Here is a 27735-nt window from a genome sequence, read left to right as displayed (position 1 = left end):
GATAGGTTAAAGTCCCCCAGTACCATAAGTCTGGGGAACTCCACTGCCAACCCGGCTACTGACTCCAGCAACGCAGGCAGGGCTGTTGCAACGCAGCTGGGAGGTAGGTACGTCAGCAGCAAGCCCAACTGAACCCGTGAACCCAACTTCAATAGGAGGGACTCACACCCAACAACCTCTGGGGCAGGAATCCCATGAGGACTCAAGGACTTCCCAGCGATGACTGCCACTCCCCCACCCCTGCCCTGATGTCAAGGCTGATGAAGCACCACAAACCCGTCCGGGCACATCTCCGAGAGGGAAATACCCCCCTCATGGCCCAGCCAGGTTTCGGTTATATATGCCAGGTCCGGCCCCCGGGCCTTGTGTTTGACATGTCTGATCTACTGTATATTGTGAAACATAATATAACTGGAGTTGAGGCTTCCTTGCTTGTTTCTTACAACATTTTAGGAAATGGCTCAAAAACTTTTAACTCAGTTGTTTTATTTTTTTTTCCAACCGCAAATAATATTACAATGGAATTTTATGTATGTCACATTAGAAACTCAATGTGGAGATAAGTGCAGCACTCTGATCCTTTCCATCTTTCTTTCTTCCCAATGAAGCAAAATGGCTGTGCATACACAAACATAGGAAGACAGCTGGAAGCAGTTTATGAAGCAATGGTGCAAATCTAAAAAAAAGGAAAAAAAGTCACAGCTCCTTTATTTATTCAGCATTTGCTTTGGACACATCCCCCCTGTATTGCGAAACACCCTTTTCAAAGGGTGTGCACTGTCTAATTCTCTACAAAATACATCAGAAGGCTCTTCAACAAACTCCAAAATTAGTTAATATACTCTTCCTGTTATAGCGACTTCATACATCCGTTCTTTAAACATGAGGCAGATGCTGATGATGATTACTGGTACTATTTAATAGTACTGGTACTATTTTGATATATTTTTACTTTATCACATCAGAAGCTCAGAGTAGTCTGCTTGGCTTTCTCTAGTTTACCCTGATAAAACAAACCCTATTAGGTGGGTTAGGCTGAGAGACAGTAATTAGTTTAAAGTTATCTCAAAAGGTGCAAGCCTCAGCTTCTTAATTCAATTCACCCAGTTTAATCCAACATATTAACTACTACTTTCCACACTGGGCCCTGATGACTCAAAGTAGTTATCAAAGCCTTCTGACCTTATTTTGGTCATATAAATCTAGAGGAGGTGGTTTACTGAGTCAATTCACTAACAATAGACATAGAGTTTAAAATATGTATTTATGCTGAAATACTTTACCCTCTTTTGCAACCACTTCCCTTGTGGGATGAAACTGTAAAGTTACATCAGAATACGTGCCCGTTATATGAACATTATACGCACATCCAACTCTTTTTCTCCAAGGTATCTACTCCTCACAAACAGTAGAAACCAATTACCATGTTCTGGAGGAGGGAGTTTCGAGCACAATGGGAAAATCTGCATTATAGTTTGTTATGAATGCTACTGAATAGCAGTCAAGCAATTACAATTGCATGGTTGTAACATTTCAGTTATCCTACAAATCTCATTTCTCTTTGTAGTGTCTTTCTAGAAGGATTGCAAAATGCTTTTCCGTCTTATGGATTTCAGTTATGATTAGTTCATTTGTCTGATGCTCTCTATTTTATATAATTATATATATATATATATTAATATTATTTTGCGGTCACAGACCAAAATGCAAGTGCAACAAAAGAAAACACAAGAAAAATATAATCATAAACAATTAACACCAGAAGCCTTGGCTAAAGGGAATTACAACGTTCACCTCTAATAGTTATAGCTCTTAAAATAAATTTAGAAACCTGAGAAGTAATATAGGAGGAGTCATCCCCTAGACAATATAAAACCAAATTACTAACATTAGAACCAGAGGGATCAATTCCAAGGAGAGGCAATAATTTAATTGGCAGTATGATAAGACATGCTCCACAGTTTCAACTTCAGCCCTATCACAGGGGCATAGTCGCTCACTAAACGGGAGCCTCTTGAATCGCCCGTCGAGTAGTGCTGAGGGCAAGACATTGAAAGGGGCTAGGGAAAAGACTCTTCTATACTTGGGGATGGTTAGAGTATAGAAATAAGAAGCCATCCTCAATCCATAATTATTAGAATGGCTATAATTATATATTTGTATGCTGCCTTGCACTTATTAAAGGCAATTAATCCAAAGGTAAATAACTCATCTCTAAACTGACAGTCAGTTTGTAATCAGGAGATTCTTCAGCTACTTTACTTGGAGAAAAATGGCAATGGAATCTGCAGGAAAGTAAACCATGGAAGAATGAAACCTTCTGCCTATCATTTTTTTAAAATCAACTTCTATGGAATTAGGACAGTGTCATGCTTAAATTTAATAGAAGTGTTGCCTTGGTTCTGATATTTAAAGCATTAAATAATTAGATATGAAGTCAAGTTGTAGTTCTGAATGTTTTTAGATGTCTTAATTAAAAATTTCAAAAGGACATTTCAAAGGAAGAATGTCCCATTCATAGGTGAGCAACTGCCGTACATCCATTTCCCCTTTTATAAGTAAAATACAGCAGTAGCTGTTTTAAAAGTTGCAAAACCTAAACGAACCAGCTCCTTGAAGCATTGAGCATCTTTTTCAATCTCATGTGGAAGATAGCCTTCTTTAATCAATAGTAGAGGTGCTGTGTCACATGAAATCCATCTAAACTTCTTATTCATTTTCCAAGGATACTCAGTCTTACTAGCTATGAATATATGGAACAATTTATAACAGAAATCTTAAAAGAAGCATACATCAGAAGTAATATAGTGAATCACCTAGTCAAGAAGTGCACAATTTTTGAAATAAAGGGGCCTATCTCTTAATCTGCTGAATTGTTGGAGAATGCCACCCACTGACCTGGTGACATGGTTGAACCAATGTTTTGTACCTTGTTTTTGAAAAAAAAAAAGAATTAGTATGGGAATGGAACTTGGAGGTGTTTAATGTTAGGTTCTCCTGATAACGACATAGCATAACTGCAAAGTTTACTCAACTTTTACTGCAAACTTTACACTGTCAAATGTTTGAGTATCTTTTGCTGAATTTGAAACTAGTTTCAAATTCAGCAGAAGATACTCAAACACTTGACAGACTATGGCTTGATAAGAATCCTTCATCATCCCACCTCCACAACAGAAAGGAAGATTCTTCCACCATTTTTTAAAAGCTAACATTTTTAAAAAGAAATACAAAGTTATAGAAATCTCAGCAACCAGATAATTTTGCTTAGAAAATTCTTTAGAATTCAGTTCATCACCCAGGCTTTTAAGGCATTCTTAGTTATTCATTCCTCCTGTGTAGGAGAGACTCTTCTATAAACAGATAACAGAGGAATGTTCAGATGGTTAAAATGTGAACTTTTCTCAGTTGGAAATATATACTACACATTTTTTTTTAAACTGTTGTGGGATCGTCATGATTAAGTCAATAGAATGAAAGGCTGTCCCCCAGAGACCTTTTGAGACTCTACACCAGTGATGACAAACCTTTTAGAGACCGAGTGCCCAAAAACTGCCCCTGCCCCCGCTCCACCTCCTGCCCCTCCCCCCTCCCCCACCCTGCCTGCCTGCAGGACCACTCACCACCTCCAGAGCCTGCCGCAGATCGCCCAGGCAGCCCAGCAGTGCTATGGCAATCACGCCCTCTGCCCGCTCCCTGCAGTAACAACTGTGCATGATGGGGTGTGAGGGCAGAGTCTTGTCTACGCTGCCTGGCTGCCATGTCCTTGGCTGCTCTGCTCCGGGTGGGCCATGTTCAGGGGCAACTCTCCTTCAGGGGGGCTGCTGGAGAGGTGGGGGTCGCGGGGCGAGGCGAGGCTTGGGCAACAGCAGGTGTGCCCACAGAGAGGGCTCTGAGTGCCGCTTCTGGCACCCGTGCCATAGGTTCGCCACCACTGCGCTACACCTAGCTCCATTTCCTCTTCTGTATAGCTTGGAAATTACTGCTGCCATCTCATTTTTCAAGTGGGTACCTCTACCTGGTGTAATTCCACCAAACGTGCTTTATGAAAAAGACAGGATTTCCACAGTCTATATACATTGGCAAGAGAGAAAAAAATGAAAAGAGAAATCACTTCTAAAGCATGACCTCCTGCTCCTGCAATCTTGAAGTGCATGACTAGGCAAATCAGCCCATCCTCCTTTGTGGGGAGGTAGACCAATTTCACAAGAGATAAGTAGAATTAAACTTCTTTTTTAAAAAAAGAAGAAAAAGAGAGTATATACATTTATTTTTAACTTTAGATATTATCATATAAAAATCATCAACTGGTAGAGACAAAGAGATATTGCTCTTCAAATCACTGACAAATATCTTAAAAGAAACTTTAATAGAAAAATATACAGGAAAAGATAAGACTGTAAATAGATACCAACTTGATGCTGATCTTCTCCTATGTGGAAGCAACTTAGATGTAAAGAGATGCCAATTTGCATAAAACATGCAAAATCTGATAGTATAAAGATACAATAATAACTACAAATGTTAAAACTTAAAAACAGAAAAAAATGTTAGAATTTTTTTTTCCTATTCCTCTAAAAATACTTAGAACAAATGTTTCCTTTGTTTAATGTGTTACCTAGAGTATTTTTTCTTGCTACAAATTCCAACTTTAATAAAAGGCTCGGGGAGAATATTGGTTTTCTCTTCCTCCTTCTCCTGTCTGCAGCACACAACTTCTCACTTGCCTGTCTTCTACCAGAAATTATCCAAAACACTAAAACATCTTTTGCCTACTACTGAAAGGTTTCGGAATGTCTTCTTTAAAATTTTAGCTCATTTATATTCAGTCAAATAATATGAAGATAGAGATTATATAGAGATCTATGAAGCACCTGCAATTTTAGGTTCCTTAAGAAATGCAGTGCTGGAACAGAAACCAAGAATTAAATTTTATATGGAATTAAAAAGTAAAATGAAAGTTAGTATTACTGCAATTGTACACCTGAGTTATGAAGAATTGGAATATACAGTTTTGAAGAATCAATAGATACAGGTGTTAAGAAATATAAAATTTATTATGATTTAAACATTAATTCATCATAAAATATTATTTTGTGTTAATTGCACCTCTTGAAGAAAATTTAAAAAGGGATGGAGATTGAATTGTTCATGTTAGCATTATAAAAAATGTTAATATTAATACTGATACGGTCTTATCTAACTCTAGCTTTGTTTTGGTTTAAAATTACCCTTTATGACAATATTTTGATCAGAAATATACTTAAGGATTTCAGTATGTGTCACTTCTTCAAGATAGACCAGACTAGGAAACCAAAGTTATACATGCTAATACTACTTTCATTATAAAGTTATAATAACAAAATCTTCCAAGCCTGAATGTACAACTCCCCTCTCCTCTTTTATGTCTGTAAGAATAAGGAGAATCTTGTCTGAGATGATTATTTTCAGGTTACAGTTCTGGCCTGGATTTTGTTTTTATCTGAACACTGTCTTGGTTGTGTCTACTCCTCCTGTTTCTTGAGATTATTCCTTCTGCCTATTACTATACACTACAGTATGATGAACTATATTCTGAAAACATGGAAATTGTCATCTCATCAAGAATTCTGACTGTATCTAGCTGGAGGCACAGAAAAGACAGATTTATATAATTGGAAAGAAACTTACTGTCCTGATGTTATTGCATGGATTGAGGATATGCATCTGAACCTTTCTGCCCCTTGTTAACATTAACAAAACTCTTCAATATGCCAGCTGAAGTCAGAAACATTAAGAATATAACCAGAAAGAATCACCACCACCTTTTTCATGGGGGTAAGGAAAGTAGAAAAAAGTAATAGAGATGGAACACTTAGGAAAGCTACAAATTTGCAAGCCTGTCTTAGCCCTTGTCACTGTTTGAAGAGATAACTGAGGACCCAGAAACCATCTTCTGGGTTATTGGAACAGTTATGGTGTTTGCACAACAACCTCCATGCCAATGACTAATTGAAGAGTGTTTTGTGAGCAGATCCACAGCAAAAAAAATATCCTAGCTACCAATTTCTCAAAATCAGGGCTATATGCCTTAATGGACCACTTGCCCAATATCGCCAGCCAAAGGGAACTGCATGCAGGGAAGTGACCCACCATAGGGACTGGTGGGTCTTCAGCTTTCAATACAGAAGTTCTAACATAGTATTAAGCAAGGGAAGTCCAAGGCTGGAGGTTTCCTCCTTCCTCCTGTACTAGCTCAAGTCAAACTAATACAATTTTTTGCAGGCAAGGAACTTACGAGTTTATTTTCAAAGATTGTTGTAAAACACCATACAAAGATGTTTTACTGGTAGCCAATATTTAAGTAAGCAGTGCAGGCACACACTGGAATTAAATCCAAGTTACCCCTAATTCTGTTCAAATTCTAGAGCAGTTGGATCCACCCAGTAGTGATGAAACGAGCTAAACACACCACAGAATTGTCATCTTTCAACTGCAATATGACAGCAAATTCTGTGCTTTTGACAGTCACCCGACACGTAGAAATTAATTCTTCGGCTACTAGATTGGTACTTGTTCTGCTGTGAAATTAAAGCACGGGAATCTTACGAGGAAGAAAAAAAAGCACAGCACGTCTGAAAACCAGTGGCATCGAAGGCTTTCAGTTCCACTCTATCTTACCACGTTTAGCGAGAAGTGGGCTTCCTTTTACAGCAACTTAGCGGGCGAAAAAAAAACTCCGGGAAAGGCGATTGGCTGTAATTAATACAACTTTTCTTTCGCTGCGTTTGAGAAGGGTTGGGGGGGAGGGGGGACGGGCAAACCGGGAAACGCAGTGTCCACTACAAGCCGGTTGGGGGCGCTCCCAGGAGCGGTCCCAGCTATTTCACTCCCCCTCCTCCTTCCACGCGTTTTGCAGTTATGGCGTTGTGGAAAGAAAGAAAGAAAGAAAAAAAAAAACCGTACACCACAGTACAGCAGCCTCCTTAGGCTCACACGTTACTACTTGGGGTGAAAGGGAAAAACTAAGAACATCCGAGTCACCCTTTCCATGGTTTGATTTGAATTACGTTTACTAGCGAGTAAAGCTTCGGTGTAATCTGCGGGACTTACTTTCAGGTGCCTGGAGATCCTCCAGCCCAGCTTGTGGTGCATTGTGGGGAGAAAAGATTCCTTATTTTATTTTATTTTTTGCTGCAGTCACATATAAATTCATTCGAGACTGCGCCCTGTGCAGCATGGACGGGGTTTACTTTCGAGTAACGTGTACAGGATAACACCGGGGACCTACTCAAATCCCCCGCCCCGCCCCCCGGCATGTGCTTTAGCCCTTTACATGAAAGCAACCCCAACCAGTCGGATGCAAGAAAGCTCAAGGGCCCCTCTAAAATCTAGTTACGAGCTGCCAAAGGAGGAAGCGGTGCGACATCCACGCAGTTCGTTTTGACTCTTGCGAGCCCGGAATTAACCTGAGACCGTTTTCCGTGTAGCAAGCCGAGCTGGGGCCGCTAACAGTTGGAGAGCGCCAGTAAATAGGCTTAATTTCGTGTGGTGGATCTACAGCTTTTAGGAGGGACCGAGATATGGGGTAACCGAACCGCACCCCTAATCCTTTAGGATTATCAATGCGATTAACTGGTAAGGGACTCTACCTAGAAGCTACCTAGTGCTGTATCCTGTAATAGCTATAACAGGAAATTGCACCTTACATAGGACACAGTACTCCACCGAGGGGTTCCAAGGTGTATTATTATTACTAAGCTATTACTACAGCAGCAACTGCTGCCGATACCTTACTTCCGGGTTTGCAAACTCAGGACCAGACCCATCTCGGCGGAGGGATCCAGTTTTCTCTTATAGCCTCCTCCCCTTTTTTTTTTTTTTTTTTTGCTTCTGCTCTCCCCCCCTCCTTTTTTTTGCACAAAAATAATTTGACAGCGTTTTGCTGACACTGGAATTTTTTACCCGGGATGGGGGGGAGGGGGCAGAGCTCCATTATACGAAGCACGCATGGAATTTCTTGAAAAGGTAAGTCCAACTCCCTTGACTCCCCCCCCCCGCGTGATCTTGCAATTAGTTATTCCACCCTCCCCAATGCAATCGCCAAGGGGAGGGTACATCGCGCGCAGCTTGTGGAGGGAAGAAGCGGGGGGCGAGTATATTTCCTGGCGGAGCGATATTTGTTTACAGGATGAGCTGTAATGTAAGCAAAGTAGGACCCCAGTAAATAGCACTGTAGTAAATTAAAATTGCAATTGCCTTATCGGTGCAAAACAAATTAAGAAAAAAAATTGCGCCTACAGTGATCTTGGACCTGCATGCACTTGTTGCAGAGTTGCACCAGGTAGGCAAACGCTTAAGAACTTCCATGCTTTCGTTAACCTACAAGCTCAACTTTTTTTTTTTAAGTTTGCAGTTTAGTCACTTTCGGTATGTACGGTTAAGTAGGCGAGGCCCACCCTTTCTCCTCCTCCTCCTCCTTGCTGCAAGATATCCCAGTAGGAAAAGAGCAGGGCACTGAGGTTGGCAGGTTTTGTTTTTTTTTAGATGTCCCTATTGCTTAGAATTTCTTTTGGGCGGTCAGTTGCTTAAAACTGAAATCGTGTGCAGGCGAATGTCTCGAAGGACGGCAATTAAAACTGAAAGGACCGAGTGTCACATTTTAAATATAGTGCGTGTGTATTTCATGTGCATGTTCTTAAGTTTGTGTGCGGGCTGGCAAGGTATCATCTGCGATGTGACATTTGATAACGCGCTGCTGTACCTGCTTGCAGTCGGTGGGAAATTGGAAAGCTAGACATTTGCATCTTGGCCACTCCCTAACTCCGTACACCCATGCTTGTTTTCCCTATGGCGTCTGCTGCTTCGTATTCGACCAAGCAAAGAGACACTTAAAGTAAGATGGATGCACTTTTTTTTTTTCGCAGACATGAGTCAGATTCAGTCCCTGAAAATTGAGAAGATAATATGGTTGAGAGTTTTTTTAAAAAAATAAAAGAGGAATATGAAATGTCAGCCCCCAGGCTACAATATGCCTTGTTTCGAGAGACTGGGAAGTTTGATTCAAGAATGTTCTCTGCGTGGCATCAATAGAATCAACGAGTGTGTAGTTCTGATTATTGTAATGCAATGATTCCCAGCATGCTATCTAGATTCTAGAGGTTATGTTTTCTGCAACTTTTGGTTGATAATTGCTGAAAAGTATTGTGATGTGAAGTCACAAAATTCTTAATTGTTCCACTCTTTTTTTGTTTTTGTTTTGTAAAACAGTTATAAACATGTGGCAGCTGGCCTCCCTACTTACTGTATTAGCATTTTTTTTTGTTTTTCTGCACAAAAGCCTCCCCCCCCAGTGCTTACGGAAAACATTTACTTTTTCCTTTAGAAACATTTTATTTTCATGCATTGATCAGTTTAATAAATTCATCATAGATAATCTCAGATTTCTCTGGAAGCCTCTGCCCCTTATTAAATACTAGTGAGCTAAATCTAGACTTTGATTTTACCATACCTAAACTATTACAGTAGAGTCATGACTAGTTTGCCTTACTGATTTGAATAATTCTAGCTAAATTATGACAGAGTCTAATTGATATAAAAACAATATGCTGTAATAATAATATGCTGAAACAATCCATGTCTACTTAAACAACAAGCTATTGCCCTATTCCCAAGACTTGCTGTTTTGGAGCCCATGCCTAGTGTTGCTGGCTGGGGTATGCTGGAACTTAAGGTTCATACTTAAAAATGTCTGAGGTTGAAAAACATTGCTCTGGGCCATACTTCTTTAGGCCAGCTCTGGAGATGACAACAACTGTTATCTTCTGCTTATAAACTTCCTAGAGCAGGGGTCCCCAATCCCTGGTCCATGGACCAGTACCGAGCTGCGGCATCCCAGCAACCAGGCTGCACAAACAAGCAAAGCTCCATCCATGGGATGCAGGCACCACACAAAACCACGCCCCCTCGGGTCCATGGAAAAAAAACTCTCTCCATAGAACAGATCCCTGGTGCCCTGAAAGGTTGAGGACCTCTGTCCTAGAGGTGCCGTGTTAGCCATTACAGGTCGTCCTTGACTTCATTTAGTGACAGTTCAAAGGTACAGCTGCACTGAAAAAAGTGGCTTATGACAGTTTTTTGCATTTAAGACCGTTACAGCATCCATGATCAAAATTCAGATTCTTGGCAACTGGTTCATATTTATGACAGTTTTAGTGTCCTGGGGTCATGTGATCATATTTTCAACCTCTGACAAGCAAGGTCAATGGGGAAGCCAGATTCACTTTAAAAAACCATGTTACTAACTTAACAACTGAAGTGATTCACTTAACAACTGTAGAAAGAAAAGTCATAAAATGGAGCACAGCTCACTTAACAATTGTCTCACTTAGCAACAGAAATTTTGTGCTCAATCGTGATCATAGGCCAAGGATCACCTGTAAATGAAGACGGAGCTGGAGTAGATACACCTTTTTTTAAAAAAAAAAAAAAAATCTGAATCAGTTTTTACCAGCCTGGTAACCTTCAAATGTATTCACCTGCAGTTTACACTATCCCTAGCCAGAGTTGGGGAAAGTTAATTTCAACAATCAGGACTCAAGGGAAGTAGCCAGAAGGTGTACGTAAATGCATTTTACATATACAGCCTCAAGATTGCTCTATATAGTATGGCCCCAGTTTGGATGCTCCTCAGCTATTTCTGTGTGTGCCCATGCATATGTGTATGCATATACAATAGCAGATCACAGGCTATTTTAATATATGCTAAGGCCCAATTATGAAAAATATGTTCTATAATTATAATTGTATAGGCATCATAATCATAATGAATTGGTAGTGTAGACATTGTGCTAACCATAATTTTATTTGATTCATGAATTCATAAAACCCAGCCAGAATGGATTGTCACAGAAGATTTTCTTCACATTGACAGATGCTCTCTACTGCAATATCTCACATCTGAAGACAAAGGCTACATGAATAGATTTTAAATGACCTTTTTGTGGTAACTGTACCATTTGCTTTTAAACGAATACTAATTTAAAAGTAATTAACATGTATTAAATTGCATTTTGCTTGCTTGATTACTGAAGCCTTTTGAATTTCCTGATAATGCAATCCTATATATGTCTATTCACATGGGAGTTAAGATCAGTGGTGCTTCCTTTCCAGGTAAGCCTCAGTGTGGGATTGTTGCGCTCTAATATCTGTGAATAAGCTCTACTGATTCGGAAATAGACCTGCACAGAAGTGACCCTCAAAGATTGCAGTCCTGTTTAAATCTAATGTCTATATGGAACTCCTTTGTAATTCATTAACTCGGAGTTCAGAATTTTGGTTTGACTGTTTATAATTGAGTAGAAACCGTTTTTTAGTGACACAGCCAGTTAGCATTAGTAAGGTTTTAATATGTTTTTACAAATGTACCCATGGCTTTCTCCCTTTCTTCCTCAGAAAATGACTTTTTCAGTTCCTTGTTATTTTTAGGTTCACGTATTTCACGGAGATGCGCCTTTTTTATTTCCATCTTTAAAGACAGCTTTGTAAGATTTATAGAATATATACATATACATCTGTATGTATATATATATATATATGTTTGAATACAGTGTTGTCTGTGATGATTTTGGTTTATGAATTTTGGTTTATGATAAGGGCTTATAAATAATCATATTGTTACTAGGGCCTTTAAAAGGAATTAGTTATGAGCCAGAATTTCACTTTGAAATCAGACAAGAGTGAAGTGCTTGATTTTATGAAATCCTGTGCTTTTAACAGAATCACAAACGCCCTTTTATCTTCTGATATATCTCTGCATTTTTAATGCAGTTTGACAAATTAAAGCAGATTTGGGAGCTGATTTCAGTGTGTGTGAATTCTTCAGCTAATAAGACTAAAAAAAAAAAATATTGGTCGTTGCATGTTATACCCACATAATGTAAGAAGCCATTATATGCTTAAGCTTGAGTTATTTAATAAATCACAACTGAGTTTGCACAGCATGCTTAGTCATAAAACCATGGTTTACAAACTAACTGCATGGTTAATGCCATAGCTAAATCAACTGCATTATTCTGACATGATGCTTGTACTAGATCTTTAACAAAGGTATATTGTAGAAGAACTGGAATAGGTCTGGAAGAGAGCAGTGGAAATATATCCTATAATAGATGGTTGACAAAGATAGCCTAAAATGAATATGGTAACACCTTCCAACTATGAGATTTGTTCTTTATCTTCTGAAAAGCAGGATTTAATATAATAGTTTTAAGAGACAAGTCCTGTGGGTCTCCCTCACTGAAAGATTTCAAACAGAGATTGGATAGTTATAGAGTATTTTGGAGATACAGTAGCTTTGAATACAACGTGTCAAGCAGAATGACAGATTGGATAGGCTGTAAGGCCCTCTTATTGTCAGAAAAGTTACTGCCATAAAAATGGTTTGTTAGCAACCGAAAATGCATATTAAATGGAAGATGACCAAGTGCTGTTTTGTATAGTCCAAGGTGGAGGAGAATGCATGTCATGTTAGGTTTCAGGAAGATACATTTCTGTTGAACATTAAGAAAAATGGCCTAGTGGTAGGAGCAGTTTAACAGGACCACCAGTTATCTAGAGCAGGGCTTTTCAACAGGTGGTACGTGTACCACTGGTGATACGTGGCCACCTGGCTGGTGGTACGTGGTATCACCTCCCTCCCCCCCATGGTGTAGCCTTCCTCCCCCCCCCCCCGCTGCGCTCCTTCTCAGCTCACTTGTTTGTGGAAAATATGCTGCTTGGCAGCAGCCTCCACAAACTCTACCGAATGTGCCCTGCAGGGGCGCGTGAAGAGCGCAGGCGCAGAACAAGGCCCCGCCCTCCCCAGGGACTCATTGTGCAGCAGCCGGATTGACTTCTTCTCGTGCACGCAGGTCAGCGAAGGGGAGGCCGCCACAGCGCCGAACTCCTGCACCCGTCAGCTGGCGACCCTCCAAACTTGCGCTTGTCAGCTGGGAGGTCTGGCGATGGCTGCCGGTCTCCTTTGCCACCCCGCACATCATCCTCGACCCCTTCCCCCGCCCGTTCATGTCGTGCCCGCGGGGGCTTGACAGGGAGAGAGGGAGGGAAGGAGGAACGGACTCCTCCTTTCCTAAGGTTCAAAGCATGATCAGCTTCCCAAGGGCGCCACAATCCTCCCGAAAGAGGGGGGGGAAGCAAAGGGGGCAGGAGAGCTCACGGTGGGCTCGAAGGAGCAGCTGTCAGCGTCAGAGACGAGAAACTCCCCCACAAACCCAGGGGAAGGGGTGGAGAAAAGGAGCCCCCTTTGGGAGGAAACCACCATCTTCTTCTCAGCTTTGCGCTTTCCTGTTCCTCGGCAGCCAGGCTGCCAAGCCTCTGGTAGCTGGAACTCCGCATTTGTTTTGTTTTTTACTTCTCCCCTTCACGTGTTTCTGCCGTACCTCCTCGGTGCTCCCGGGAACGGAGCGGGCGGAAGAAAGCTAGGCTAGGCAAGGCAAGGCAAAGAAAAGCCACAGAGCTGCGAGCTCAGATCTCAGGCAGGCTGGGGAAGGGGGTGAAGAAGAGGAGGGGGATTGGGAGAGAGGAAATGCCAAGCTTGTCCTGGCCTCTCCCAAGGACCTCCTGCGCCACCTCACAGAAACCTCACCTGGTTTCAGATCTACGCCGCAAAATTTTTCTTGTTCAGAGGAGAGAGGAAAAACAATTGCAGAACACTCTCAGAAACGCCGATTCTGCGCCCCTGCACTCTCACTCACACAAGCAAGCAAGCTGGGCAAAAGCTCAGGATCTGGGCTGATCCGCGCTTCTGCAGAGCAGCCCAGAAGCGCAGATCAGCTGTAGCCGCTCTCCTGGGCTCCTGCCCAGCAAACTTGCTTGAGCTTTGCTGGAAAACATGCCGCTTGTTAATTTAGCAGAAGTGTGAATCAGTTGTAGCCCAGCGTTCTGCTAACTTAGCAAGCGGCATGTTTTCTGGCGAAGCGTGAGCAAGTGAGTTAGGCGGAGCTCTCCTCTGCCTGTGCACAGGCAGGTTTGGCATGTCGCCATGGCCACCCGCAGCACAACCACCAGCCACGCTGGCAGCCTGTCCCCCTCCCCTTGTCCCTTCCTAGGCACGGGGGGGGGGGAGAGGAAAGAAGGAACAATGGAAGGAAGGGAGGGAAGGAAGGAAGGGACAAAAAGGGAAGGAAGGAAGGGACAAGGGGAGAGAGGGAGGGAAGGAGGGACAAAGAGGGAGGTGAAGGAAAGAAGGAGGGAAGGAACAATGGAAGGGAGGGAGGGAAGGAAGGGACAAGGGGAGAGGGAGGGAAGGAGGGACAAAGGGAGGTGGAAGAAGGAAAGAAGGGGCAATGGGAAAGAGGGAGGGAAGGAGGAAGAGACTAAGAGGTAGGTGAAAAGGAAGGAAAGAAGGAAGGGACAATGGGAGAGGGAGGGAAGGAGGAAGAGACTAAGAGGGAGGTGAAGGAAAGGAAGAAAAGAAGGGAGGAAGGGACAAGGGGAGAGAAGGGAGGGAAGGAAGGCAGGCACTCACCCCAGTCCCATCCCAGAGACCCACGGATTCCCCCCCCCCACAAGCACTCTACAACCTGAGTGATCAGCTGGCCACGCCCCTGGCCATTTATCACATGACCCTGGGACACTGAATGTCATAAGTATGAATCAGTTGCCAAGCATCCAAATGTAAATCACATGACCCTGGGGATGCTGCAACAATCATAATTGTGAAAAATTATCATAATTTGCTTTTTTCAGTGCTGTTGTAACTTCAAACAGTCACTAAGCGAATTGTAAGTCGAGGACTACCTGTACTTTCTCATTTTTTTCCTTTTTTTTTTTTTTTGATCAAGTTTTAGATACCTTGCTGGGTGAGTGATGGTACTTGGATATGGCCTTATCCGAAAAGTGGTACAATGGGTGAAAAGGTTGAAAAGCCCTGATCTAGAGCAGTGGTCTTCAACCCTCTATCAGGAAACTGGGGGAAGCATGGGGCATGCATCCCAAAATATGCTATTTATTTATTTATTTATTTGTTTGTTTGTTTTAACTTGTTTATTTATTTAGTATATGCATGTGCCCTTATATGATTATACACATTATGAAACCTACTCCAAAACAGAAATGTAAAAATAAAGAGATAAAGGTAAAATAGACAGTATTCTTACTATTTTCTTCCTGTGCCCCAGTGGGTTGTTTTTGTGCATCCCTAGAGGGTGCATGCTCCTCCCTTTGGGGACAATGGATCTAGGACAGAGTTGTGCTCCCTAAAATAGGTTCAAACAGCAGCTGGATAACCATCTGTCAGATGTTTTAAAATGGAGCTCTACAATGCTCAGCAACTTGGACTCTGACTTAGTTATTTCCAACTCTGTGATTCTACCACTGTGCCTCATACTTCATTTATTTTACAGCGCTGAATTACACAGACTGTTTCAAAGCAAACCATTGCTTTGGCTCAGCTTCAGTATGTGAAGACTGAGACCTGTTCCAGTAATATTAAAAACACAGTTTTTAAAATTGTGAAGGTGTGTTGTGATGGTATTCTTGTTCGCTTCTTGATACATTAAATTTCAGTCTCGATGATACAGTTCAGTGGATTCAGTGTCATGAGGATCAAAGGTGACTACCATAGGCATATTGTGTTTGAGTTTACGTGAGCGGAGGCAAAGGTATCTATTTATGAAATTGTAAAATAACCAGGTTTTATATATGAAAATGCAGCTATACATGATGCAGTTTCAGTTTTAGCCTAAAGGACTTATTAATAGAATTGATACATGTTTATTGTAGGAAGATATTGTCACTGTTCATTAGCGTGTTCTTTTCAAATGCGTGAAGATTTAAAATAGTTCCATTGATCATATTAAAATCAACAGGAAGGGTCTATTAAGAAGAAAGGAATGGCTGAATTTTATCAACTGTAGCAGTATTGTCAGCTCTTAACTTTTGCCAGACTTGGAAGATACAACATGTGAACAAAACCAGCCAGTTCATCTTTCACTGTTAGCTTGTATGCATATCAGCAGCCTCATCTGTATGTAGTATAATGTTCTGGCATTATAGCAGCACCTGTTAGATTCATAGATGCTCCTTTTTAAACTTCTTAACAGACCAATTCAGAACAAACCATTGTTTTTGCTTAGCTTCAGTGTGAGGACTATTCTGGTAATATTAAAACCATAGTTTAGCTTTGTATTTGAACCATACTATGGTATATGTGTGCTAGGAATGCACAAAACTCAGAAATTGAAAGTTCTGGAGAACTTCAAAATACCTCCCCCCCCCAGCCTATGCCAAATCTTCTGGATCCTACCTTTCTGGAGATCATTTCTGGAAAAATACTTTCAGTTTGGAATATTTATTATGTGAATAAATCATTGAACTGTTCTCAGATTGCCATGGGCCAAGAGAAGGTTGATATAGTCTGGAATGTAGTCAAAATTCTTCAGAACATCCATTTCTGAATTGATGATATTCACGTTGCTTATATATGCATGTTGGGATAAGCTACCTGTATATTCATTAAGGTTATAGCCTTGTAGACAATTTTCATTAATCGAAGTGAGATTTACTGTAGTTAAGTTTTTAGCACCTAAGAACTTTGTCTTTCCTGTTCAGCTTAAAAGTATATCTGTCCTTCCTGTTACTAAAATGGGAATTTTAAGAAGTCTATATGGTTAGATAAAGTAATACTAAAAATACTCTGTTCCCAACTCTTGTTTTGAAGGGCTTTTTAAAATTCATTCCTAATCTCTATTTGGCAAGTTGGTTCACAAGGGTAACTAGTAGTTTAGAGCTTGTTCACTCATTCACTCACCCCCCCCAAATAATATAAATATATAAATACAATATTACCTTATTTTATCACAGTGACTTACAGCAAATATGCTGACGGTAGAAATTTATTGAATTTTTTGTAACAATCTGAAAATTTGTTTTTGGTACACAGTCTTGTGTCCTAGCATGGTCTGAAATACGGTACTTGTTTTGGTTTTGAATCAAGAGCACTGTATAGTTTTATTCTGTATTATACTTTGACAGTTTGAAAGAAACATTTCCTTTGAGCTGCGTAGAGAGTTTACCTTTATGAAGAATGGTGCTGTTGTTGTTTTTTTTGCCACAGTATTGAGTTCCAAAAGATCTGAAGCTGAAATAAAAGTCAGTCGTACTTTGCAGCAGTGACACCTAAGCTGTTATTTACTGAGGTTCAAACTGCAACAAGTTGATTATTAGTTGACATTCAACTCATAAAAATATTCAGTATCATTGCTTGGAATAGAAGAAATTCCAAAGGTTATTTTTGTGTGATGAACAATTTATCTACCAGGGTTTTTACTCATATCAGAGTTTTATTTTGATAGAAACATTCTTCCTAGAATTTGATTTGGAGCAACTCTTGGGCAGGACAAAATAATTATTCCTTATCCTTTAATAAGGAATAAAGCATGTTTTGGATTTTGTGAGTATGGATTGCCTCCAATCTTCTATTCCACCTTCCCCAAAATTATCCATTACAGCCATTCTTCCCAAAAGATCTTCTTAACTCAGTTACCCGGTAACCTCATGTTTCCTTCATCCTGAAAAATATACTCTTATCAATCAGCTCTGGCACTGTTCTAAAGATTTACTATTCCTACCATTACTCCTACTACAGTACAATACAGATTTAGTTTGTGTCACTTATGTTGCAGTGTTAGCAAAACTGATTAGAAATAGCTGTCTAACTCTGAAACAGTAATTCCTCGGCCATCTTAGTTGTTTGTCATTATGGAACTCATGATTCAGTAATAGCTACGCAAAGACAGGTGTGTTTGTGTGCCCTTTACTATTCATCAGTGTTGGGTAGCCTTACCAATATCAATCTCTTTTGTGGCTTGTGCTGAAAGAAAATACATAGCAAACCACTCTCAAAGTGATGGGTGCTGTAGTTAGAAGTATCCTGGAAGATGAAAGTTAATATTTACTTTCAGGAGAAACTCTTCCTTATCTTCCCCTTATTTCAGCCCCAAACTTAATCTGCATATCCATTACTTTATTAACAAGTATATGCTTGGACATGATTCTCTATCTCTTAATAAACCTAAGCCAGCTGATTATATAGAATTTGCTTAAATTTGTTAAACTGGCAGTCTTAATTGGGAACTTCCTGGTCCTGATCCAGTGCATAGTCATGCTGACTTAAACACCACCACAATTAGTGGCATAGCACCAGCATCATTCCTGGGTGGATCAGAGCCATGGAATTGAGAACATATCTTCATTCCTTCCTTTATTTATTTATTTGATTTATATGCTGCCCATCTTTCTATTCAAAGAAACTCTGCCACCACTGGAAATATTAGCAGTGCCAGTTCCAAAATGGCCACCTGAAGACATTTTGCCATGCCATACCTTGCTATCTGTGGCCAGGCAGCATTTCTCCATGAGAGGAATAACACAACAGTAATGTATTAAACATTAAGAGCTTGAACCAGTTTCATGATACTCTTAGCACTCAAAATTAGGTGTTGAGGTAACTACTTTAAACTGCTTACTAATAGGGCCAGCTGCATTGTCTCTTATTATCTTAATATCTTACAAACAAAGCGGTTTGCTTCTTTTCCTACCCCCTCCAACTATTGTTTAAAAGTAAGTATCAGTGCTGAACTCTAATTAGAGTTGAAGTACGCTTTCTCAAAGCAGTTGGATTGAAGCTTGATGGAATAGGGCGCAATAGTACAGGATCGATATTGAAATTGAGTTGGTTCAAACAATTTAGCTATCTGAATGGAGAAACTAATAGAAGAGCAGGTATTATTGATGCAATTTAGAACTTGGTTTTGTATCCAGAGCTGGAGAATCAACAGAAAAACATATAGAAGACTAGAAGCAAAACTTGGATACAGTATTTTTAAGAGCAAATTTGCAACATTGGTAACAAGGCCGTGTGACAGATTAGTCTGGTACATGTGAGAATATGGCTCATGTCCAATATTGATCCATTCTCTCTCTTTTAATTTGAATAGCAGGTTGAAACTAAATGTTTCAGGGTTTGAAAGTTGCTTATGTAAATATAAATCGTGACTTGTTTAGCTTTGGCATTGGCATATTTGTGAGCTAATGACAAATTAAATGTTTTCATTTTTGTTCAATCTGCTAATTATGCTCCTTAAACCACTTAATTGTTTTTATTCCAGCTCATTAAAACATTACAGATATTTCATACAGTCTAATATTAAATTTGTTTACTCAGAAATAACATGCTATTAAATTAAAACATATTTACTCTTAAGTAGGGCAGTATAAATTGCAACCCTAAATATTGTGACATCTAATCTTTTGGTGGACCTCTCACCCAAGTTTCATACAGTATAGTTATGATAACCAGCTCTGACCTGCCAATGGTGTTTCATCTTTAATGGAAATGAAGTTGCATCCAAAGAACTAATTGGTAATAAGGAAAAAATAAAGGGTGAAATTACATTATTTTTTAGTTTACCGGTAGTTAGTTTCAGTGAAATTTTAAAAATGGCTATGATTTTTGTAAAGTCTGGTGATGAGTTCTCTTCAGGTGTTAATGTCTTGTATATGTGAAGAGTGGATGGGATCATGAACTTTGCTCTAAGTTCTCTAGTCCTCTAATACATCTGGCTGAGTACATTTATGATGGGGTTTTTGGTTTTTTTGTCAAATAGAGATAACAGTGTCATTTTGTCAACATAGAGAGATGGGAGTGGAAGAAGAAACTGTAACACATGAGTATACTTTTAAAAATATTGATGAGGATTATAGGGTAGTGACTGGTATGGTCACCCTGAGAGATTTATGGCAGAATTGGGATTTCCAACTGGATGCCCTAGTTTTAGTTTGATTTCCTTGAGCAAGGTTTCTACTGTGTTATCAGCTCAATTATAAAGCCCTACAAAAAGAGGTTAAAAATACTCATAATAGTATGGGTATTGATTGAGTTTTTAATGTTCCTTACATGCACTCAGCAAGGACAACAATTAATAGGAAACTTGGTAAACTTGGCAATAAAATAACTACACTTCATAAATGAAAGACTGTGTATATGGAGGTTACTAACTGTATGTTTTTATGAAAGTGTCTTTTTTGGTGACAAAACATAACGGCTGAATTAATACAATTTTCCTTTGCCAAAGGAGCATTTTTCAAAGTAATGATTGGATAGTTGATGTTCAGATTGCCCCAGGAAGAACTTCAGAGAGACCCTGCTTGCTTCAGTTGCTATAAAACAATTACAATTTTACATTAGACATAATACAACAATCTGTATGTTGTTGAAAAATCACAATTTGCTGAATTCATACGACAATACTTTGCAACGAGGTGGGTGGCAAACAAATTTAATAAATAAACATTCCAAATCCATACCTCGCCATATTGGAGATTGGAATAATATATGAATTTTCGTGTCCACCCATGGACAACTTGCTTGAAAATTGACTGGCAACCTTTGATTGGAAGAGATTCTTAATTTTTCTATAAGTGGTTAACCCAGCTAATAGACAATCACTACTTTGTGTTTTCAGTATTTTGTTCTTTCTGCCTTATTACTTTATTTGCCTCCTGAATCCAGTACAGAGTAAACTATTGCATATGCCCTTCTTGACAGCCTGAGTTTCTGAGGGATGTTGCTATATATTCCTTCCTGCATGAAGGTTACAAGTTTTCTTGAATTGTAGGTAAATGGTGGAAAAAATTTTTTCTCTCTCTCTCAGGCTTGTGAGAAAAGGCAGAGTGTGATGTTAGCTTTATTGCAAAGTTTGCGTTCTAATTAAGGTTACAGTACGAGTTTCATTTGTGTTCGCTATGCATGTTCCCTGTGTCATATACATTTAATTCATATACTCTAATAATAAAGTAAAGCTCCTTGGAAATATATCAAGATTTTGCTTCAATTTAAAAAAAAGTTATCTAGAGTTTGTTGTTCTATCAGATTATTTCTCTTTTATAAATATTTCTTTTATTTTCTTATTAACACATTTTTATATCAACAGAATGGTTAAAACACTCTGATATTTCACACATTTAATATTTTTATTGCCTATTGTCTTGCTTATGTTTCTCAACTTATTTTTATTTAGCTTTTCATTTCTGAATATTATTGATGAAACATGTTTAATCTTACATTTTTTAAAAAACTTGTCCATATTTTTACGTGTTTACAAACTTAAGTGCATTTTTCTGAGAACTCTGGTTACTGTAGAAAATTTGAGTTAGTATCTGTGTATACAGATGATAGAATTCCTAATATTTTCGATCTGCTATATAAAATAGATGCAATATATGATTTACTAAGGTTTTTTTTTCTTTTCTCCCTCCCCCCCCCTAATTTCTGCAAGTGATCACTGCAAACGCTATTCTAAAGAGGATCGGTAGTGATTCTCTAAGGAGCATGAGTAGTGTTCTTCATTCTATAAGTAGACAGCATGAAAAAAAAAATTGATCTGAGCTTTCTAAGACAATAGTCTTTCTGTGCACTAAATTAACTAATAAATGTTGCAATAGATTAAAGATACGTCCCAAGGTTTTCAGGTAATACTTTTGTTGCAGTATTTTTGTTATGATAAAAATGTTTTTTTTTGTTTTGCTATGATAACAAACCTGTCTGTTGTGATGCAGATTTTTTTAATTTAATTCATTTTAACAACCTAGAATAGTATTGTGATTCCATTCATTATTGCATATTAAAAAGACAGAATTATCTGAATATGTGATTGTTAAGTAGGTATACAATATTTATTAGAACTTTCCCTAATGGCCTCCTGTGCTGTTGACACTGTCCTCTAGAATATCCCACCCCCAGGTGACCCCCCCACTCTCTTGGCTTTTTGGAAGGGTGTGAAGACTTGGCTATGCTAAAGGTTCACAGAATGAGAATGTGCTAAAGGGCCTATAGAATAGAATTCAACCTTGGGGATAGTGCCTTGAAAGCACTCTCCTCATCTTTGTTTCTATCTTTGTTTTTTATTTGACTCCCATTTTACTGATGTATTATACTTTTATAGACAGTACCTAAATTTGATTTAGGGGGTGGTGCAGTGCTTAGAATGCAGTATTGCAGCTAACTCTGCCCATAGCCAAGAGTTTGATCCTGACCAGTTCAAGGTTGACTCAGCCTTCCATCCTTCTGAGGTCGGTAAAATGAGGACCCAGATAGTTGCGGACAATATGCTGATATTTATAAACCACTCAGACAATGCTGTAAACCTCTATGGTGCAATATATAAGTCTAAGTGCTGTTCCTATTGCTATTGCTATAAATAAATAAAATTTTGGAATTGGTATATAACATAACTATATTTCAAATTTATCATTTCTGTATTTGTGACCTTACATTTAAGTCTGTGAGTGTCCTTACAAACTATATTTAAATGACAGTGCATTTTAAGGGCATAGATCTGCAGCATGTTGTTCCTAACTTAGAATTCTTGGAGCTGTGTTTTGGACATGGTTATTGCACAGATTTTTTTCTCTGATTTGCAGGAGATATCTTCTGATTGAGGCTTTCTCTCTTTCTCTCTATCTCTCTTAATATCAAACATCTAAATTGAGTCATATGAATAGTATTGTAGGCCATGAATTAGTTAGCTAGTGCAGGTGGTATTATCAAAACCAAAATAAAATAATTTGTATGTTTTCCTTCAGCATGCTTTTCTTCCATTTTCCATACATGTCGCAGTACTAAATTTATAGAGATGAGATTGTAAAGGAGGCTACTGTGTGGCCAAAGGTTAAATGTTTGCAAAATTATCTACTTATTCCAGATCTATTATTATATAAGAAAATAATTAGAATTGTGTTTTCTTTATCTAGAGAAGAAATAACATTCACTTTGTAATTAAGTGTGCAAGTACATTGTAATTTGCCAAGAACAATTGTCAGCAGTAAGCCTTGTGCCTTATTTAACCATAGTAGCTTTTGTTGCATATCAAATTAAATTTCTATATACTTTCAGGGATCCTTCCAATTCTAATCCTTTAAGTCACAAGAAATGAAAAACCAGACAAAGAACATATGCAATTAATTTTAGGCATTGTGAAATGCAAATCAGTGTATGCATGGTTTAATAGTTGAAAATTCACTTGCATGGAATATATTTATTCTGTGACTAAGTTTAGTTTAAAACTAAAGTTCCAGGACTCTCATGTTTAATTGTTCTTGAGCAATAATGGTGTAAATAGCCAGTCAATCAGTCAGTCTGCCTGCCTGCCTGCCCCCCCTCCCTTTCTCACACACACACACACACACACACACACGTAAACAACATTCTCCAGCATGATGAGTGTAGAATCCACCGGATGGGTTATTTCACTTCCTGCTCAGATAGACTGGGTCAGAACTTTGGCCACGCCTCCCTCAGGATATGTCTTCCCAGTTTTGACTTAGTCTCGAGGCTCAGTGGGGGCAAAAAATTTGGCTCTCTTAGTTAGGCTAGATTAATTGAATTGGTGTTTCTTCTAATTGGAAATTATTGATTTTAAATGGTGATTGGCTTTTTCTATTGGGTTTTGATTCAAATTGGAGTTAAATTTTCACTAAATTGGATAAATTGAAAGCTCAAATTGATTTGGGGCCTTCTGGCTTCTAGCCACAGGCTCCTCTGTGGAGGGCTGTAGTAGTTTCTCTCTGGCCGGGGACTCAGCTCTCTGGAAGCAAGCAGCGGAACCGCGGTTCAGCGGAACAGCTGATTTTCGGCGTTTGGAGCCCCTAAGGACTCAAACGGGTCAGCGGTTCCCCTTTTTGCCTTTCGGAGGCACGAGGCTTCTCTTGGATCCGGAATCGTGGCAGCAGACAGCCGATCAATTGCAAGTTTGAGAAATTTCTCATTAGTTCTTTCTGGCTCCGAGGTCGATTTTTTTCAAGGAGACATTTGGCATTAGAGAAGGAATTCTCCAAAGCCCAAAGGCTCAGGTCCAATGAAGTGGAAATGGTTTCCCCCGCTTCAGTGGACATTCCTATATCTGAACCTCCTGTTGTTCCTTATCATGATGACTCAAGGGCTTGATCTCCTCAGGGGGAAACTGAGCAGATTGGGCTCCAACATTCCTCATCATCATCTTTGGCTCACCAAGGATCTGAGGGCACGTACATCCCAGCTGAGTCTGGTGCCAGTTACATGGAACAGGGTGACATATGGTCAGCTCAGTTTCAGTCTTTCGTGCAAAATACATTCACACAATTTATGTCTTCCAGGGGTCAAACGCCTTTTCAACCACTTCAGTCTGTTGCTCCTTCTCAGGCAGGGCGTACCACAATCCCCACTTCGGGTGTTTCCAAGACCTCTTCCCAACTGGGAGAAGAGGAGTCTGTTGACCTGGAATTAGCTGACACGCCCATGTCAGAGGATGTGGAGGCAGCACCTGAACAGGCACCAACTTCGGGTCTTTTTGATCCTTCTCTTTTCAGGTCTTTACTGTTAAAGACCATTACTACCGTTAACCTCACTTCGGTTTAGGAGGAGAAACCTTCTACCTCTAGTCAGAAGTCTAATCCTCTGTTCGCAGAACAGGTGGTGGAGGACAAGCAGATTCCTTATCCACAGGTTTTCCGTACCACAGGGGAGAAACAGTGGTCTTCCCTGGCCACTTCTCCTTCTCCCAACAGTTCAGAGAAGAAACTGTTCAATGTCTCTTCTTCGTTTTCTTCCCTTTTTGGAAGTCCCTTCCGTTGATACCCCCCTGACTTCTCTGTTTTCTACAGCAGCTATTCCAGGGGATATGGCTGAGGCATTGAAGGTGGAGAACAAGAAGTTTGAACTCTCCCTCCATCGCGCACACCTGGCTTCAGCATGGGCAATCAAGGCCGCAACTTCATCCTCTTTCTTCGCCAGGGCATTGATCATGTGGCTTCGTGAGCTACAGGCAATCGCTCCTCCTGACCAGGTTCGAACACAACAGACGTTAGGCAAGCTCGTGACTGCTGCTGAGTACGTGGCAGATGCCTCTCTTCATTCAACCAGGTACTCTGCCAGATCCATTGCTGCCATGGTGGCCTCTCGTAGACTACTATGGCTGAAACAATGGAGAGCGGATTTAAAGTCAAAGTGGGGTTTGTCCACATCTAAATACAGTGGTACTCATTTGTTTGGCCCAATCCTGGAACATCACATCATTGAGGGCAAAGACAAGCGCAAAATCCTGGCTCATTCCTCCAAGTGGTCTGATAGGCGGCCACAACAGGAGTTTCGTAGGCTACCCTTCTGTCCCAGTAGTCCCTGGGAGTGGAGACAGCCCTTTCGGGCAGAGCAGTTCTAGGATTGGTTCAAAGGCTCACGATCCTTCCCCCCCAGACAGGATCGCTCGCAGGACCGCCAAAACACGGGAGCCAGGGGACAGTTCCAAACCAAACATCCCTTTTGGGGATCGTGGAGCCAACCATACAGGTGTTCAAAGTGACGCCAGGGAGGACTTTCCCATCGGGGGTCGTCTGGCACTGTTCAGCAACATTTGGGAAGCGACCACCACCGACTCTTGGGTAAGGGAAACCATCAAATATGGTCTTACCCTAGAGTTCTACTCCTTCCCTCTAGACCGATGCATACGGTGTCCAGTGTCAAGAAACGCAAACAAATCACAATTAGTAGCCACAGCCATCTCCCATCTGTTAGAAATTCAGGCCATAGAACAGGTTCCAAAGGCTCAAGAAGGAAAGGGATTTTACTCCATTCTATTTGTGGTCCCAAAAGCCTCAGGAGGATGGAGGGCGATATTGGACTTAAAGGGTCTAAACTACTTCTTGACCTACAAAAGGTTCAAGATGCAAACCCTAACGTCCATTCTCGCAAGCATAAAAAAAGGGGATTTCCTCTCCTCAATAGACCTCACAGAGGCGTACCTACACATTCCCATGCTCCCAGAACACCGCAGGTTCCTTCGGTTTTGTCACGTGCAGCAGCATTACCAATACAGAGCCCTTACCTTTGGTCTATCTTCTGCACCAAGGGTTTTCATAAAGATCTTGGCTGTCTTGGCGGCTCACCTCAGGCTGATGCCGGTGCACTTGCAGTGCTACCTGGACGACATTCTTGTTCAGTCCAGTTCCCTCCAGTCAGCACAGTCAGATCTGCAGATCACGATACAAACCCTTCAAGCTCACGGGTTCTCCGTGAACTTCAAGAAGAGTCACACGATCCTCACAAAGCGCCTCCTTCATCGAGGGGCGATAATAGAGTCGGGGATTTGCAAGGTTTATCTCTCCCAAGAACATTGGGTCAGCACCCGGAAGCTGGTACATCAGGTTTGGAAGGACAAAACGGTGCCCCTGGTACAGCTGTCCCAGCTCCTGGAAAAAATGGTGTCTTGCATGGGGATCATCCCGTGGGCCAGGCTTCACTCAAGATGCCTCCAATGGTTCCTTCTTCCCTTCCAGAAACAGAACCTCAGTTCTTCCACCAGAAGGGTCAGGGTTCCCCATCATACCTTGTTATCTCTCCTATGGTGGACTTCGTCTGCCATGACCACGGGGACAGTCTTCAAGGAACCTCTCAGACTCACCTTGACCACAGACGCCAGTCTGTTCGGTTGGGGTGCACACCTCCAGACTCATCTGGCACAGGGTCAGTGGTCCCGGTCAGACCTAGTTCACAATATAAATTGGCTCGAACCCAGAGCCATACATTTAGCACTCCAACAGTTCTCATCCCTAGTGGAAGGAAAACATGTCCTGATTCTGATGGACAATGTGGCCACCAAGGCGCACGCCAACAAATAGGGAGGAACCGGATCCTGGTCGCTCATGCAGGAGGTCTTGGATCTGGGTCTGTGGGCGGAGGCCCACTTGGCGTCTATCAGGGCAGAGCACATTTCAGGGGAAGCGAATCGACAAGCAGACTCCCTGAGCAGGGCCACGGTGGACCACTCGGATTGGTGACTGGACCCGGCTCTGTTCAAGGACATCTCATTGAGGTTCGGTCTTCCTCTCGTGGATCTCTTCGCCTCCCCGTTGAACTCCCAACTCCCCAGGTTCTTCTCCAGGTTTCCGACATGGGGAGCAGAGGGAACGGGATGCCCTCTGGTGTCAGTGGCCGGAGGGTCTACTTTATGCCTTCCTCCCCTTCCGTTGTTACAGGCTACTATCCTCAAGCTGATTCAGGAAAGGGCAGAGGTAATCTTGATTGACCCACATTGGCCAAGGCGTCCGTGGTTTGCTCACTTTGTGGATCTCTTGCTCTCGCCTCCGTGGAGGATTCCCCTAGAGCAAGTGGCTCTCAGCCAGGGGAACCTTCAACATCCAGATCCACAGTGGCCCCAGTTGGCTGCATGGCACTTGAGCGGGAAAGTTAGCTGGGCAATCCTATTTGTCTGGGGTGATCTCAATGATTCAGGCCTCAGGACGACCCTACACAAACAGGATTTATGACGCCATATGGAGAAACTTCTGCACATGGTGTTCCAAACACAATCTCAACCCAGTCTCGGTCACGATTCCCAACATTTTGGATTATCTGTTGGAAGGTCTGAACAAGGGCTTATTGTCTAGTACAATCCGCAGGCGGATTGTGGCCCTTTCAACATTCCTTCTTGCGATAACTGGGGTCCCTTGTCACAACATCTGGCAGTCAATGTCTTTCTAAAAGGGGAGGTTAGCTCCAGACCACCTGTGGTACATCACTATCCGTCATGGGACTTATCCAAGGTATTGCAGGCCTTGACTTTTCCTATGTTTGAACCTCTCAGTTCTTGCTCTCTTCATTTTCTGTCCTTGAAGGTGGCTTTCCTGGTAGCTATCACGTCGGCCAGGCAGATATTGGAATTGGCC

General features: G+C 40.9%; 1 protein-coding gene and 1 long non-coding RNA gene across 15 annotated transcripts in view; one reads left to right on the top strand and one right to left on the bottom strand.

Moving 5' to 3' along the window:
- Positions 1–469: 469 nt before the first annotated feature.
- Positions 470–7061, bottom strand: LOC120309945. Its single transcript, XR_005557228.1, has 2 exons — positions 6661–7061; positions 470–676 (listed from the first exon to the last, which is right to left on the bottom strand). It is a non-coding gene; the product is annotated as an uncharacterized LOC120309945 (long non-coding RNA).
- Positions 7062–7098: 37 nt separating this feature from the next.
- TRERF1 (transcriptional regulating factor 1) overlaps positions 7099–27735 on the top strand; it is a 99365-nt gene continuing 78728 nt past the window's right edge. For 8 of the 14 annotated variants that reach the window (XM_039347699.1, XM_039347705.1, XM_039347704.1 and 5 more), the window contains exon 1: positions 8191–8323. The gene's annotated coding sequence lies outside the window, so the exon portion shown is untranslated. Of the gene's footprint in view, positions 7618–7933; positions 8008–8190; positions 8324–8396; positions 8876–24678; positions 24938–27735 lie in introns of those variants that run through there. The other 6 variants (XM_039347697.1, XM_039347693.1, XM_039347695.1 and 3 more) reach the window with 6 other exon arrangements.

This window comes from Crotalus tigris, unplaced genomic scaffold (assembly GCF_016545835.1).
Source record: "Crotalus tigris isolate CLP2741 ecotype Arizona unplaced genomic scaffold, ASM1654583v1 scf7180000018097.2503214, whole genome shotgun sequence".
NCBI classification, from domain to species: Eukaryota; Metazoa; Chordata; class Lepidosauria; order Squamata; family Viperidae; genus Crotalus; species Crotalus tigris.
The sequence above is the reverse complement of the archived record's forward strand: the minus strand, read 5'-3'. Positions and strand labels throughout refer to the sequence as shown.